The following is a 16,147-nucleotide window of genomic DNA, read 5'->3' on the forward strand; positions in this document are numbered from 1 at the left end:
CTAACATTTGTCTCTTAGTAGATCCTCACTTAGTTTTAAAGTTTTATTTCCATTTTATAGATACAAATAGAGGCCCAAAGAAAGAAAACCACTGGGGACTAAAGTCAGGCACCTACATAAGGGTTCTTTATTTTTAGAGATTTTGAGCATCCACATCTCCAGCAGATTTTATCAGAGACCATCAGTTGCTTCAATAGGAGATGTGAGTGCTCAGCGCCTTTGAAAAATGCAGGACCCTTATTTAATCCCCAAAATATGGATTTAGAGCCCTAGCATCAGACTCCTGAGATTTAATATTTTGGCTTAAGTGACTTTCCCAAGGGCACATACGGCCTTTAGAAAAGAACCCAGGCATTCCGATTCTCCGTCCTCTATTTTAGCCCTTAAATACATTAAAAGTTAAGCTAACTATGCTGCTTTGGAGCCCAAAGGTTATTTGGTAGGGAATTTTCCTCCTAAGCAAAGACCAAGAAATGACAGGTACACACAAGCCTCCAGATTGACCTTTTTGATTCTGACTTGTTTGACTTGAATTCTATAAGCTTTTTCATAGAAATGATGCGATTCCAAAAAACACTATGCTGCAGGCGGGAGGGGTGAGTGCAGCATGTGTAGCTTTGATTGAGCTAGCTCACTAAAAATAGCAGTGTGGCAGCATGGGCAGCGGCCTCGGTTAGCTGCGTGAGTAGGAGGATTGTACTTGGACAGTTGCCCATACCACCATGCATGATGTCACAGCTACATGGCTATTTTCAGTTATCTAGCTCAATGAAAGCTGGCTTGGGTATGCCCATATGTGCTGGAATTGCACCTCCAAACTGCAGTGTAGACAAACCCTTAGTGTAACTGAGAATCAGACCTATGAATCATAGAATCATAGAGTTGGAAGGGACCTCAGGAGGTCATCTAGTCCAATCCTGCTCCGAGCAGGACTAACCTCAGCTAAATAATCCCAGCGAGGGTTTTGTCAAGCCACAGCTTAAAAACCTCTAACGATGGAGATTCCACCACGTCCTTAGGTAACCCATTCCAGTGCTTCACCACCCTCCTAGTGAAAAACTTTTTCCTAATGTCCAACCTAGACCTCCCCCACTGCAACTTGAGACCATTGCTCTTGGTTCTGTCATCTGCCACCACTGAGAACAGCCTAGCTCCATCCTCCCTGGAACCCCCTTTCAGGTAGTTAAAGGCTGCTATCAAATCCCCTCTCATTCTCCTCTTCTGTAGACTGAATAAGCCTAGTTCCTTCAGCCTCTCCTCATAAGTCTTGTGCTCCAGCCCCCTAATCATTTTTGTTGCCCTCCGCTGGACTCTCTCTAACTTCTCCACATCCTTGTTGTAGTGGGGGGGCCCAAAACTGGACACAATACTCCAAATGTGGCCTCACCAATGCCGAATAGAGGGGAATGATCACTTCCCTTGAACTGCTGGCAATGCTCCTACTAATGCAGCCCAATATGCTATTAGCCTTCTTGGCAACCAGTGCACACTGCTGACTCATATCCAGCTTCTTATCCACTGTTACCCTCAGGTCCTTTTCTGCAGAACTGCTGCCTAGCTCGTCGGTCCCTAATCTGTAGCTGTGCATCGGATTCTTCCATCCTAGGTGCAGGACTCTGCACTTATCTTTGTTGAACCTCATCATATTTCTTTTGGCCCAATCCTCAAGTTTGTTTAGGTCCTTCTGTATCCTATCCCTAACTTCCAAGGTATTTACCACTCCCCCTAGTTTAGTGTCATCTGAAAACTTGCTGAGGGTGCAATCTACCCCATCTTCCAGATCATTAATGAAGATGTTGAACAAAACCAGTCCCAGGACCGACCCTTGGGGCACTCCGCTTGTGACCAGCTGCCAGCTAGACATGGAGCCATTTATCACTACTCGTTGAGCCCTATGCTCTAGCCAGTTCTCTATCCATTTTAAGAATCTAGCAACATCTACAATACTTCCTGGCTGTTTTTTTTTGTTTTTTCTTATCAAAATCTTGCTAGGCCAGTAGCTTGTCTTAAGCCATCCATGACTCTCTGGACTGATGTTACTCTCTGAAACTGCATAGATCAGTTTTACACAGGCTTCGGTTTGCTTCTGCGAAAAATAATTCTTTAGTTTTCATAAACCATAATCATCCAACTGATTTTCTTGGGGTTATCTACTTCGTGGCATGCCTTTTCAGATTCGAAGTTGTACAATGGTTCACTAACCAGATACAGGGGGATGGATGCAATGTGACAGATGCTGTACAGCAATGTACTTTGAAGATGACGGAAAGCAACCTGGAAATCCCAGGATGAGAGGACTCTTTCGAGAGTAATAGGACACCTGACCTCTAGAACAACAGAATGCTCCTCCTGATTTTAGTTATAAAAACTGACAACCTCATTATGAACTTTTTCATACCGTAAGATGTTTTTGTTAAGGAGTCTAGCAGGGCACACCTACTAATTCTTTTTTTAATTGTTTTTAAAAGTTGAGGTGTCCATACAAACTATCTTGAAAATGAGTTTCCAGCAAAACTCAGCTGCATACTTATTTCCTAGCATGTTAAAAAGAAAGGACTACTTGTCCTGACTGCTTATAGAAAGTTTGAATGCCAGAATTGGAGGACGTTATTAAAGTATGCTTTCAATGGGCTTGTCTCTTAAGGAAAGAAAAAAATTCCCCTAGACCAAAAACACCCTAGTAATAAATTTTGAACGCTGAGCTAATTTTCTCTGTGCTGGCACCAATATGAGTTTAAATTATGTGCTTCTCCCCTCATTCCTAGCCAGCGTCCTCTGTAATTGTGCACTTTAGTCATTTGTAAATATAACTAAATTTGGAAGTATCATTTAGTGACTCTATTTAAAGGTCGGGGGAAAAAAGAATAATGATGCTTAGATCCATACATAACCTTTTTGTTTAGTTCATTTCTATGCTCTGCATGCCTTATCTTTCAGTCATTACCTGCTTCAGCTCACAGTTCGACGTGTTTGGGATATTTCCGATATGTGCTATTGTGCAGGAGGTCAGACTAGATGGTTATATTGGTCCCTTTTGACCTTAAAGTCTATGAGTCTATAAAACTGGCCAAACGTTAGTTCCTTCACAAAATAAAGTGAAGTGTGTGTGTGTATATGTGTGTATGCGCTCTTGCGCACATATGTACACACACAGTTTAAAGTATATTCACATAATAATGATTGTATTTAGAGAGGAGAAAAAGACCCATTAGATCATCTTCTCTATGCTCATGCTAGATCAGATTTAGGACTGGACAGAGGATGTATTAGGTATCCCAGTTGATCATATTAGTTGACTTTGCTAAGGACACCATAGAGTTAAAATAATGCTTCTAAAAAAGTCTGGCCAAGTCCATATGTCTATTATTATTCTTTGTTTTCTGAAAAGGATAATTTTATGTATTTTGTTTTTGCAAGAACTGTTCACAAGTCCTTACTTCACACTTAGGTATTTGATGTTTTGTTAAATTGAAGAGAGATACCGACTTTTTTTGTATTTCTGTTACTCATGGTGAGTCCATGATGCAACACCTTTTCAGCCAGTTTCATCCATACCTTTTCCTTTTTTAAATCTTTGCTACAGGCAATGAATAATTAAATAGTTTTAAAATGCCAAGCAGCCATTTAAAAAATTAATCTATCTGCTTTTGAATTTTTTTCTAGTATTTGTCCATAGCCATGGTTTTTATTTATGTGTTTAAAATGCATACACCATGTTGTCAGATAGTGAATAAGCATAATCCTTAGTGCATATACTTTAAAAAAAGCCTGGAGCAGATCCTCGGCATGTGTAAATTGCCATTTTGTGAGTTTGTATGCAAGTATCTGACAAAAACAGAGTCTTCAGCTATAAGAATATATTTTTATATTCTCACTAACTATAAATCAATAAAGTATTACAAAAGACCCACTTACCTTTTTGTCAATGTTCTGCCCTGCCTGGATACAAGGGGAAGCACATAAAAGATTCATATCACAAGGGAATCAGGCAGAGCAAAGATGCATCATAAAACATTATAGTACATTTATCAACAACAGCTAGATTTGAAAAAGCTGTCAGTTATGTAAAAAAACAGAAGTTTGAAATCTGGAGCATGATAGGGCTAAATGAAAATCTTTTCCCAACATCACTCAACTCCAGAGAAATATTCCTTCAATAGACTAAATCCCCATCCAGTGCCCAGGAACAAATCATCGTACATAAACAAGTTCTCCAGCACAGCAGGAAATAAGGAACAAAAATAGCAATACATCATTTCACAAGAAGTACCAATTCTAAGCCTCCAATGTCCCCCAAAGCAGTAGTCATTTTAAAAACAGAGAAACAAAAGTTTTTTAAAAAAGAGAGAATGTTAAGATTCTTGTTTCTGAACCGAGTTGCAAGAAAAATGAGAGCAAAACATACATAACACACAAATCAACACTTCCAAAGGATGTGTCCTGTATCAGAAAGCACAGTATAGTCTAAAAAAGAGAGGTTTCATAGAAACATTCAGCCTGGTACGGACTTCAGTTCATTAGGCAATTGGCTCCACAGCATCATCAAGCATGGCTTTCTTTAAGGTTACAAAAATTCTTTCATCTCCTCATCATTCGCGGTGTGAAGGTATGTGTTGTATTTATGGCTTGATCCATTTCTCATTCAAATCAATGTAAAGACTTCCTCAATCTTCATTTTGGCTGGATAAATTACAGCATACTTGCCCCCTGATTCTTAAAATCCAGATTTAGCTTTTTAAGAAGCTTTACTGCCTTGACAAGAGAAGGAATAGCATCTTTTAACAAACAAATCATTACCATCTCCTTGGCCATGTTCCTTGTAGGTTACAAAGTATGGTCTGGAATCAGGGCTACTGCCGTGTATTTACATGTGCAAATCAAACTGCTGAACATCTAAATGCATCCAATTGTGCATGTAAATAATTGCACCAGAAGTTTTGCCCCCATATTTCATTTCAATTGTACTCTAGCTTAAAAATCAGGACCAAATTGCCTACAATTTCATGCTAAGAACTAGTTCTAATTAGGCTTCTGCTAATAATTTCTGCTGCTGACAGCAATTAGAGTGTCTAATTGCCTTAGTAAATGATGTGTAGTACAATCCTCTAATCAAGAGTGGCTAAAACAAATAACTGAATGTATGTAAAGAGATGTTGATTTATTCAGTTAGGGCTTGATCCAATTCCTATTGAAATCAAATTTCCAATAATTTCAGTGGGAATTCGATTATGCCCTGAACTCCACGGAATATGGTAGCGTGGTATCTCAGCTTTTAGAATCTGGTATTAGGCTACTATACTGTAATTTCAGTCATAAATGCATTAAACTGGTTAACTTTAACTGTGTGATTATGCAAGGACATCTGCATAACAGATATTACCCCTAGTTTCCAAGAGCAGTAGTATTCTAACTTGGGAAATGGTTTGTCATGGTAAACGATATAAAAGTCAGTTGGGGAAAAATGGTTAAAAATTATATCTGTACAATAACCCTCTTGCCCCCAGCTGTGCAATTCACAATGAAATATGTAACACAACATTAGCCCTAACAACTGACTAGAGATATGGAGTAAAATTTCATCAGCACCTAAGCTCTTATGTACTTTTGGAAGTGCTTCAGTCCAATTTCAAAAGAGACTTAAGAACCCTAGTCACATTAAAACACAATGGGACCGAAGTGCCTGAATGCCTGTCTTTTTTGAAAATTGAACCCTAAATCTGTGAACAGGACAATTGTATACCTGGACTTCCAGATTTATTGCAGATCAAGACTAGATTTGCAACCGCTGTGGTACTGCCAGAGACTGACATGTGCTTCATATTCTAAAGCAATGGATGATTAGATAAAAAATTTCACTCTTGGATGTCTAAAACTATGCACCTAAATAAAGGTGACTTGAACTTCAGAAGTCCATGGGAGTTGCAAGTGCTCGGCACCTTGAAAAATCAATCCACTTTGACAGAATTTAGGTGCCTACTGTGAGTATGGAGTTAGCTGCCTAAGTATTTATTAATTTAACTTTTATATTTGGACCGTTATCTATTCAATTTATTAAAATGATAAATGCTGGAGATGGCTGGCGTTCTGTATTCTAATGGTGACCATATTGACTGACTTAACTTGCCTGTACTCAAAACAATGAAGAGAGTCAGTAGCTGATGGAAATATGTGACCTCTCTTTTTAATATTGTGTCTAGCACATTCAATGCATGAATAAGCTTTATATTTAGTTACATGGCCTAACAGTCTCTTTGTGGGTGGGTGTCATCAGGTACCATCTCCAAAAAGACACTTGTGAATTCATTTAAAAAAAAAAAAGGATTCTTAATTCAACCACAACTTGGTAAAGTCATTAGCATAAGTATGCTGGTTCAGTGAACATCTGCTGTCTCTTTAAAAGTTTTAAACAAGGCCTCTCTTCACAAAAAAGTAACTTTCACATAATTGCCGGTCCCAGGAAGTAATGCATGAAAGGTTGATCAACCCAGTCTTATCTTGCCCTTGGCAGAAGTACACTCAGCCTAAAAACACTTGGCTAAATGGCAACTAAGAATGAGGTGGGAGGACATAATATTCTACAAGTATGCACCAAGGGTTAGATTGGTAAAAGGCAATAATGGAAATAAGAGTAATAAAATTAAACAGGAAAATGTAAGCTGAATACTGGGAACATTTATTTAATGATACTATCAACAATGTAATCCTTCTGCATGAGTCATTTAAAAGCAGACTGTACAAAGCCTTAGACAGTATATTAGAACAAATACTTCTGTACCCAGGGTGAGATGGATGGCTGGTCCTACGTGACCTTCTTGTGGAAGACCTCATGGGAATGGAAAAACTAAATGAAGTGTCTGTGGTACTGGCATGATGGATATCTGTAGAGAACCCCTAGAGCAAGGGGTTGTCAGCCTTGTGGACATCTTCCCATGCTACGCAGTGTCCCAATATCCATAAGACTATCCTAACAAATACCTCACAGTGCTGGTTTCTAGGCCTCCCCTCAGAGGTGGTGCTGTGATTTGATGACCCATATCCCCTGTGTATGAGAATTAGAAGCAGTGGAGTGGATTTTTCCTGCATGGATTTCGGGGGGCAGGGAGGGGAATCCCTGGAATCTTGAAAAGTGCCTGTTGTGGACCGCAGCTGCTCCCTAGCTCCATTCATTGTAGTTTTGCAGGGTGGTCACAAGGCATGAGGCAGAGAGAGAATACCCAACTGGTTCTGTTCCCTACCTTCTTCAGATTTAGAACATCTTGAGAGCTAATCCCTCTCCTTTCTTCCTTTTCAGGCTGCTGAGTAGAATATAGGGTTCCACTTAAGTATCTACTATATAGGGTTCCACTGAAGTATCCTATATATATTCCACTGAATATAGGTTTCCACTGAAGTATCTACATGGGGTTTTAAGGTTCCTATTGCCATGAAAGGGAGTCTGGGTCAGTGGTTAGGGTGCTACCCTAGTACTTGGGATACCCTGCTCTGACACGGAAGACTCATGTTACCTTGGGCAAATCACTTAAAACAGATTTTTAAAGATATCTAGGCACCTAAAGATACGGCTAGGCCCTTAGGGCCTGAAAATTCCACTGGGCACCTAGCTGCTTCTTTAGGTGCCTAAATACATCCTAAAAATCTGACCTTTAGTCTCTTTCTTTCTTCCTTAGTTCCTCCATTGCTAAATGGGGACAATCTACCTCACAGGAGTGTTATGAGGGTAAGTATGCTAAAAGGTTGTGAGGTGTTCAGATACAGTGGTAATGGGGACCATATAAGCACATAGGATAGGATATCTAAGAGCTAATAGATGACTACCCAAGCAAGGGAGGGATCTCTTCTTCCTTTTACTTCTGTCGGTGACTGAACTGTGCACCCCTGAACTCCAGAGCTTTTCCTGAGCTAATGTAACGTGCAACCTCTATAGCTAGGATCCACTTCCTTTCAGATAAATGCAGCACTCATATGTGCTGCTGATTTACGGCCTAATCCAGAGCCCATTGAAATCCATGGAAAGACTCTCAACGATTTCAGTGGGCATTGGCTTGCATTCTTATTGACAGAGAGGGAGAAAATAGCCATGCTCCGATCAACCTCTCTTCAGAACAATTAATTCAACTAATCCATCCATAAGGCATGCTAGATCTAAAGGAATGATTAAAGAAGCGTCTATCTTCCAACAGAGCTGCTAATTAAAATAACCTGGCCCCTGGTGCAATGCAGTAGCCCTGATCAGGCTTCATTTTTTTTATGGGAAGAACAACCTTATTTTTTAATCTGAAGAGGTGATTTGTAGCATCTATTTAACAAGGTTGAATTCTGTTTGAAGAGTAAATAATGGTATCATATTTTATAGCGATTTTTGTGATTCACAGTGTTCTATTTTTCAGATGAATTTGACAATATATTTTCCTATTTAAATACAAACATTGATGTTAACAAGAAAAAAATGCCAGTGGCAGGTAAAATTAAAAAATATAAGAAGGAAAGCTGTTTGGAAAAGACCCAAATATCTAAACCAGAACTAGAGAAATCAATACCATCTAATAGAATGAAGGGAAAGATCCAGTCTGAATAGGGATTATCTACTAAGGTCATGATGTTTTTGTTTTGCCCTTTTAAGTTTTAGTTCTAAAAGAAACTGCATATTTTTTAAAGCCTGTAGCTCAGTTGCTTAATTTACGTACGTTGTGAGGTGATGATAAAGTCTTGCGTGGCTGGGTTCTGCACTCCCACCCCACCTTGGGAATTCTCCTTGTTATCTTTCTTTGATTATTTTTGTGCTGAATTATTGATTTGTGCCTGTGTGTGTACTCAGGATTATCAAAAAAGGTCAGTGCACTTATGCATTATTTGCCTTTTAATGCATTTTAAGCACAAATACCTTTAGAATTGTTTATTGATGAACTTCAAGGGCCAAATCCCAAAGTTCTTACTCATTCCTTTCTCAGGCTAAACTAACGTTAAAGTTTTGGGACAGACCTTCTAAAATGCCTGCATCTAACCCTGCAATCATTATTCACTTGAGATGGGTCAGTAACTTGAATCTCATTAAATCCATCAATTTTCAGGGAGGTCTGGATTTAAACCCCTGGTTCGCTCTCCTTCCTGGCAAAAAACAACCCCTCCTTTCCCTATGATTTTGGATCCATCATATGCACAGAACCAGAAGAGATCACGTCTATCTTTCTGGATGCAGACAAGAACAGCCCCCTCTCAAAATGGCTGAAATAGTGCCAAAACATCTGATCTCCTAAGATTTTTGTCACTTTGAGCCAAATGTTTACAGTGGCAGTTTGCAAGATTTCAGGGCAGTTGAATGGAAGCCTGAACCCTACACCTGATTCATTTTTGGCCCTTGACTCTGAATTCTAGTCTGAAATTGAAAATCTTTTCCATTGTCTGGATCTAGATTGGATTCAAAGTGCTTAAGTGACCCGGAACAAGAAGTTTCCAATGGGACTTTCAATGGCACTTGTACTCATAAGCACTTTTGAAAATCCCACCGGTTGTCTCCTCTGCTCATCCTTTTTTTGCAGTGTTGTTGTAGCTGTGTTGGTCCCATGATGTGAAAGAGACAAGAGGGGTGAGATAATCTCTTATTGGGTTGGTGAAAGAAACACGCTTTTGAGCTCCACTGAGCTTTTTTTTCAGCTTTGGGAAAGGTAATCAGTGTCACAGCTAAATACACAACAGAACAGATTGCTAAGCATGAGGAATTAACGCATTTTGCAAGAAACCATTCAGAATGAATATGCCAACCTCTTCATGGGCCTCCTTGAGGAATAAATTCTGGAAAAATGAAACACAAAACCAGTGATATGCCTGAGATAGATTGATATTTTCATCCTCTGGACAGACAGTGTAAGCAGCCTCATAGATTTCCAACACAATTTCAGAAATCACCACCCATCCATCAAATTCTCTAGGATACTCACACACAGCATCAGCTTCCAGAATACCATGATCAGCTTCAACAATATAATCTTACAGATTACCATATACAAAAACCCCACTAATCACTACACTTACCTCACAGATCCAGCAGCCACCCCAGGCACTGCAAGAAATCTGCTGTCTACAGCCAGGAGCTCAGATACCACAGGATATACTCCAAGGAGAAAGTCCAGGACACACACCTTAACACACTTAACACTGCCTTTCACCAAACAGGACACGCCACCAGAGAAGTAGTTTGCATGATGGAACGGGCTACCCAGATACCCCGAGAGAACCAGTTTCAATATAGAACAGGACAAACCAACTCAAAGTGGCATCAGACCCTACCACAACAACAACTGCAAAACCTGAAGCAATAGCTCCACTGCTATGATGATGAATATCCCTCACAAGACACCTTTTAAGATCCAACGTGGTGTACCTCATCCAGTGCATCAAATGCACCAACAACAACTATATGGGTGAAGTTAGACAATAATTACGCTCTTCAATGAACTCACTCAGAAGAATAACAGACAAACACCCCACCACCCATGGGAAAACACTTTTCACAGAACGATCACTCCATATCTGATCTGTCAGTCCACATCCTCAAAGGAAACCTGCACAACACCTTCGAAAGACGAGTTTGGGAACTTAAATTCGTAACTCTGTTAGATACCAAATATCATCAACATAGTAAAGGCACTGGTTTTATGTCTCATTACAACATTCCGGAATGCACTAACTTTCCTTTGTCCTATGACTGCAGATGTGTTAACTGTCCACTTCATTTTGAATGGTTTCTTGCAAACTGTGGTAACTCATTATGCTTAATCTTTTCAACCTTGTATTTAGCTCTGTCATTCTGGTTACCTTTCCCAGGCCTGATGTGGAATTCAGAAGCTTGTCTCTTTCACAAGCAGAAACTGGTCCAATAAAATACATACCTCACCCACCTTGTTGCTGCCCATCTTTTTTTCTGTTCTGGCAAGCCTCACATTTACTTCAGTGGCACAGTTGCCTGAGTAAGGGCTTTAGGACCGGGCCCTGTCACTTTTTTTGCAGACGGCCTTCCAGCTGACTAACACTGCAGGTTTTCATTAATATTTTGACTACCATATTTGTCAGTCCAGAGGAAGCAAATATGTCTCATTGGAATTATATTCCCGTGAGAGATGCTTTCCCAAGTGCCTATCTGAATGCATGGAAAGATAAATGCTAAGGTTCAAATTTTCCCTCAAGAGAGTCTCTGTTCTTAGGAAAAGTCAAAGCAGTTACACACTAGAGGCAGGCTCAATAGATTTTATAAGATATTACCTAAACTACAAAGAATTTCTAGCAGTGGCTCTCTGTAAACAGATTTATGGAAGATGTAGAAATTGAGGATTAAACTTCTTGTTGGGTAGTGTAAGTCAACCTAATTACTGTGTCCAGCTGGAAAAGGGACTTGTAGTAAGGTCCATCTCAGGAAAACTAATTTACTTAAGTGGCGCAATGCAGTCCACAGCTAACAGTAGATAGGCAGCAGTGAATGCAAACACAGAGATTATGACTTGCATTGTCTTCATGAAAAGAACAAGATGCACCAATGAAAAGGTACTGTGTGTGTTAAATCCACCCTGTAGGAAACTGAATAAAGAATACAAAGTAAAGTACATATCATATTCTGGGGAGTGATCCAGACCAATGAGTGGTTATGTAACCACTTGCCCTATCTATCAAGCAAATCCAGAAGGGGCTAACCAGAAAATAAATATTCTACCTCCAAGATACAGTATTGTATCTAACAATAAATAACACAAACTAAAAAGATACACATTTTTCTCATGATAACAATTAAGACCCGACCCTGCAAGTCTTTGCACAGCAGTTTCTACCCAGCACAACAGCAAGCCAATGTCAAGTATCGACACCAAGAAGGTTAAATACTAGTGCTGTGATCTTGCAAAGACTTATGCACGTGCTTAACTTTATGCACCGTGAGGAGTTCCATCGGGAACTTGTAACAGTGCATAAAGTTAAGTTTGCAAAATCAGGGCCTATGTGGAGATGTGGTATATCTTCATCAAGGGCTAATATATCCTATCCACAAATGTGCAGAGCAGCACAGGGGTGGAAAAAAGCTCAGATTTTGAGTCTTTTGAATTTCATTGTGAATTTTTAACATTGGCCTAGTATGAATGGGCCAGCTCATCCCCTTCCACAACAAAAACCATGGGGGTTGAGGAGGTTCCGGAAAAGGAAATATCTATGAGCATCCCCTAAATCTTCATCTTGTCAGGGGATGGGATTTACCTCATTGTGGAAAATGCCACAGACTCTGTCCCCAAACCTTGTAGCTCCCAAGATATATATGTAGGTGGCCAGGGTCATCCAGATGGTATGCCTGTGTATCCATACCGTTTCTGGCCTTCAATAACTCCCCTACACCTCACCTTCCCTGGTAGGAGCCATGCTTCAAGGGACTCTTCTTGGCAGCTGCTGCCCTGGGATGGGAGGTACAGCCCCATGGACGTGATACAGCCTGAAGCCATATTATCTTTTCTGATTCAGTTCCACAGGGGCAGCAGAAGGGATTATGGGTGTAATCCTCACAGCATAGGTACCAGAGGGTCAGACGGGGAAGGGAAGGTGCTGTGGCAATGACTGAGCCTTCTTCCTGTGTGGGAGTGGAGAAATCTATGTGTGTAGAGTTCTCAACATCTGTGCATCTCTGAGGGACATTTTAAAGATGTTTAATTAATACATTTTTATAATGCCAATTATAATGAGTCATTTACAGCTTCAAAACGCTTCATAGATACTAATAACTCATAAAACTTTATTCCTATATATTTTCATCAATAAATCCCAAAGCGCTTTTCAAGGCAATCAGTATAATTATTGCCATTTTACAGCTGAAGAAACTGAGACAGGGGAAGCTTGAGGGCTTGATTCTGCAACTTGCTGAGCACCAGTTTCCATTTTCTTCAGTAGGAGCTGAGGACTTCAACACCTCACAGTACTGGGCCCAATGTTACTTATCTAACGTCACAAAGCATGTCCCAGGCAGCTGCAGGATTATAAACAGGATTTCCTGGTTTTCAGTCCTGTGCTCATTCCACTAGACCATCTAGGCTGTCTGAAGTGCTAGAAGTGTGGAAGGAAAGGAGAGGTTATGACCCTTGAGGGGTATAATGTAACAAATAAAATTCTTGGATGCTTTGAAACTTATCCTGTGTTAAGGAAAATAAATCATACTGAAGCAACTGGAAAGTGTATTATTTTACATTTCCCCCTTAGTTCTGTACCAAACCTGAAGATGATAAAGCATCTACTCCAACTGAATAAAAACAAAAGGGAACATCATATAAATGAACACTAAAATAAGATGAATAAGATTATATAAATTCTGTTACTTGTATGAACCTTTTACCACGTTGTTTAGTTGGAGTAGTAAACCACATAAACAATTTTTTTTAAATGCCAAAGTCAAGTTACTACAAGATTTAAAATCTCAGATACTAGTGTGTAGTCTTTCACACCTCTGTAGCAGTTGCCAATATTTCTTAAATGGAAATATGCCAATATTTTGAATTAAAAACTGAAAAAACTGCAGATCGTTAAACTTCTGGAAAATGATTGTCAGTTGCTCCTGCAGTTGACGAGTATTAGTAGATGATGCTAAATTACAGTTAAAATAAGATGTAGACAGTGTTTTGAGATTCCTTATGATTCTCAAATATTCCTGTTAAAATTTTTAGTTTTACTTGGTAGTTCAACAGAAAGATTCTGCTTTGTTATCCCAGAGGTCTCTCCTGGAAATATTTTCATGATGCTTACTCTGGGGGGTCCCTTAAGGGTCCCAGATTCCCCCATGCAGAGATGACCCATGAAAAGGACTGAAAAAGTCATGAGTTAGTATTCTCAGATTTCCATTTTAATTCTTCTGCTGGACAGAAGTGGAGTTTGTTTTGTGAAGCCTTGTCTACATGAGAGTATTTTGGTGTTTCCAGCACTGTTCTAACCTCCTAGTAAACCTGCAACATATCACGTCTACACACAACTTCTTGCAGCAATTCACATGTGTTGGGGTTGCTTTTGCTCTGAGCAAGGCTAAGCAATGCTTTTCTGCCCACTCTCATTGTATTAATGCAGTGTAGAAAAGAAATGCAAGCGCTGCAGCAGCAGCAGCGCAGCTGATCCTGGCACTATGCCCACTTGCTGAGTGACTGCACTTCCCAACCCAGCCCAGCCCAGCCCTTGTTCTATGCAAGCCTGTGAGCAGCTGAAACAGAACTCAGCTGGCCTTGACTTTGACTTACAATTGCACACTCCCTCATCTTAACTAAAGCATTTATTCCTATTACAAAGTATAATCCTTTTACAAATAAAATGGCATTTATATTTTTCCCTTGACTTTTTGAGAATGTAAGATTCTTTTTCTACTACAAATGTCAGAACTGGGGCTCTCCAATACACTTTTTTTTTTTTTTTTTTAACCGAAAACTGTCTGCCCCTCATGGAGATGCAGGATTCTTCTCTCTGGAATCAGACCACTTCCATCTCAGCATCCTGAAGACAGGAAAAGAGAAGGAAACTCTTGCTTCAACAAAAACAGTCAAAACCACAGAAGAGGAAAAAGTAAAGCAAAACAACTAAGCAGCACAGTAAAAGAATAATTAAATGCAAATCAACTCTAATAAAAAAAACCCCCAAGCTTCTGACCTTCGTGAAGCATTGCCCATTACCAGTCACTGTTAGATTTTTCAGTTACTCTTAGTGCAAATTGCGGTGTTTGCTTAATATGCTGAAGAGCTGCCCTCAGAAGAAAGTGAGGACAGGGGAAGCTATGAGGCAGAAAGCTTACAAAGTTTCCTATGAAATATCTATTGCAGCCAGCTGTTTCCTCACATAAATGGGGCACAGTTCTTGTCAGCCCACTAGCCTGCAACAAATTGAACACAAAGGATTGTTAAACAATCCCAGCACAGTAGGATAAAAAGATGAATCAGAAGAGAGGACATTTTTATGATAGATTTCTATTTTTATAACTTTTGAATTCACATCAAGGAGTATGGCTCAGCTTTGTTATGGACCATCTAAGTACAGGCTGATAAAAGGAATTCATGTATTCTAAGATGCTTTTAGCTATCATCTAAGTTGATATTGTGGGGTTTGAGTCTTCAGTCTGTCCTGTTCCCTTCATTATGCTTAGAGGTGTAAATGGGCCTTAAAATGGGTAAACTGGCCCCTGGGGAATGCCCCCAGATTAGACTGGTGCCCTGGGAATGACTAGAACTTTAGTCACATATGTGCTAATATAGCCTAACATAAGTGTTGTAGGCCGCGGAAGATATTTGTGACGCGTTGGATAGAGATAGGGGCTTGACGGGTCTGGTCAGAACTGGTTTGATAAGGGGCGCTGCCTAGTTCGGAAAACAAGGTGCAGAGCCGGTTTCGCAACCCACTGTGTAGCTTGCTTTCTGTGCCAAAAAGGGAGGAAAGTGAATAAGCAAGGTCAGGTGCTGTAAATTAGCCAATGCATGCTGTTCCCTAGAGAATGCTGTATAAAAGCTTGAAATGCAAACTGCGCAACGAGACTCGGCCATGAATCCACTTGGATTGCGTGGCACCGATCCCCTGCATCCCACTTCGCAGAGCCGCTTGTTAGGGTCTCCCTCTGCTGTTTGGAGCGTAAGCCGTGATTAAAGATAAGTGTACCTAACTGGCGTCAGCGTGTTTTTATTCGTCACCTGGTATCCAGAACCTGCAGGCAGCTGTGATCAGCGGTGCCTGGCATAACAAGTGTCTAAAAGCTATCTTTGCTACCTCCTTATTCCTGCACCTACTACATCTGAGCAGAAGAAGAAAATTGTGGCCTTATATGTCTACCTAGATATCCTTAGTCACCATAGTAACTGACTACCTGCCAAGTGTTTAAAAATGGACATAGTTATTTGCTTAGTTTCTTCCTTCTGTCACAATCTCTAGGAGACATGGCTTCATTATTGAATAGTGGTGTTTGTGCATATTCTCAATGTGGTGAGATTCACTTTCTTATCTCTTTTGGGAGTCAGTCCATAGGATTGGTTCAGTCCCTGTGAAAGTTCTGGTTCTGCTTTGAAATTCAACTTAGTGGCTGATAGCTTCATGGTTCCAATGGAATGTAGCTGTCCTTTGAAAGCATTGGTCATGGAAGGAGAGCTGATATCTCAGGTAGCTAGGG

This window comes from Emydura macquarii, unplaced genomic scaffold (genome assembly GCF_026122565.2).
Source record: "Emydura macquarii macquarii isolate MOO-44397 ecotype Brisbane River unplaced genomic scaffold, CSIRO-AGI_Emac_v2 contig_2795, whole genome shotgun sequence".
Classification (NCBI taxonomy): domain Eukaryota; kingdom Metazoa; phylum Chordata; order Testudines; family Chelidae; genus Emydura; species Emydura macquarii.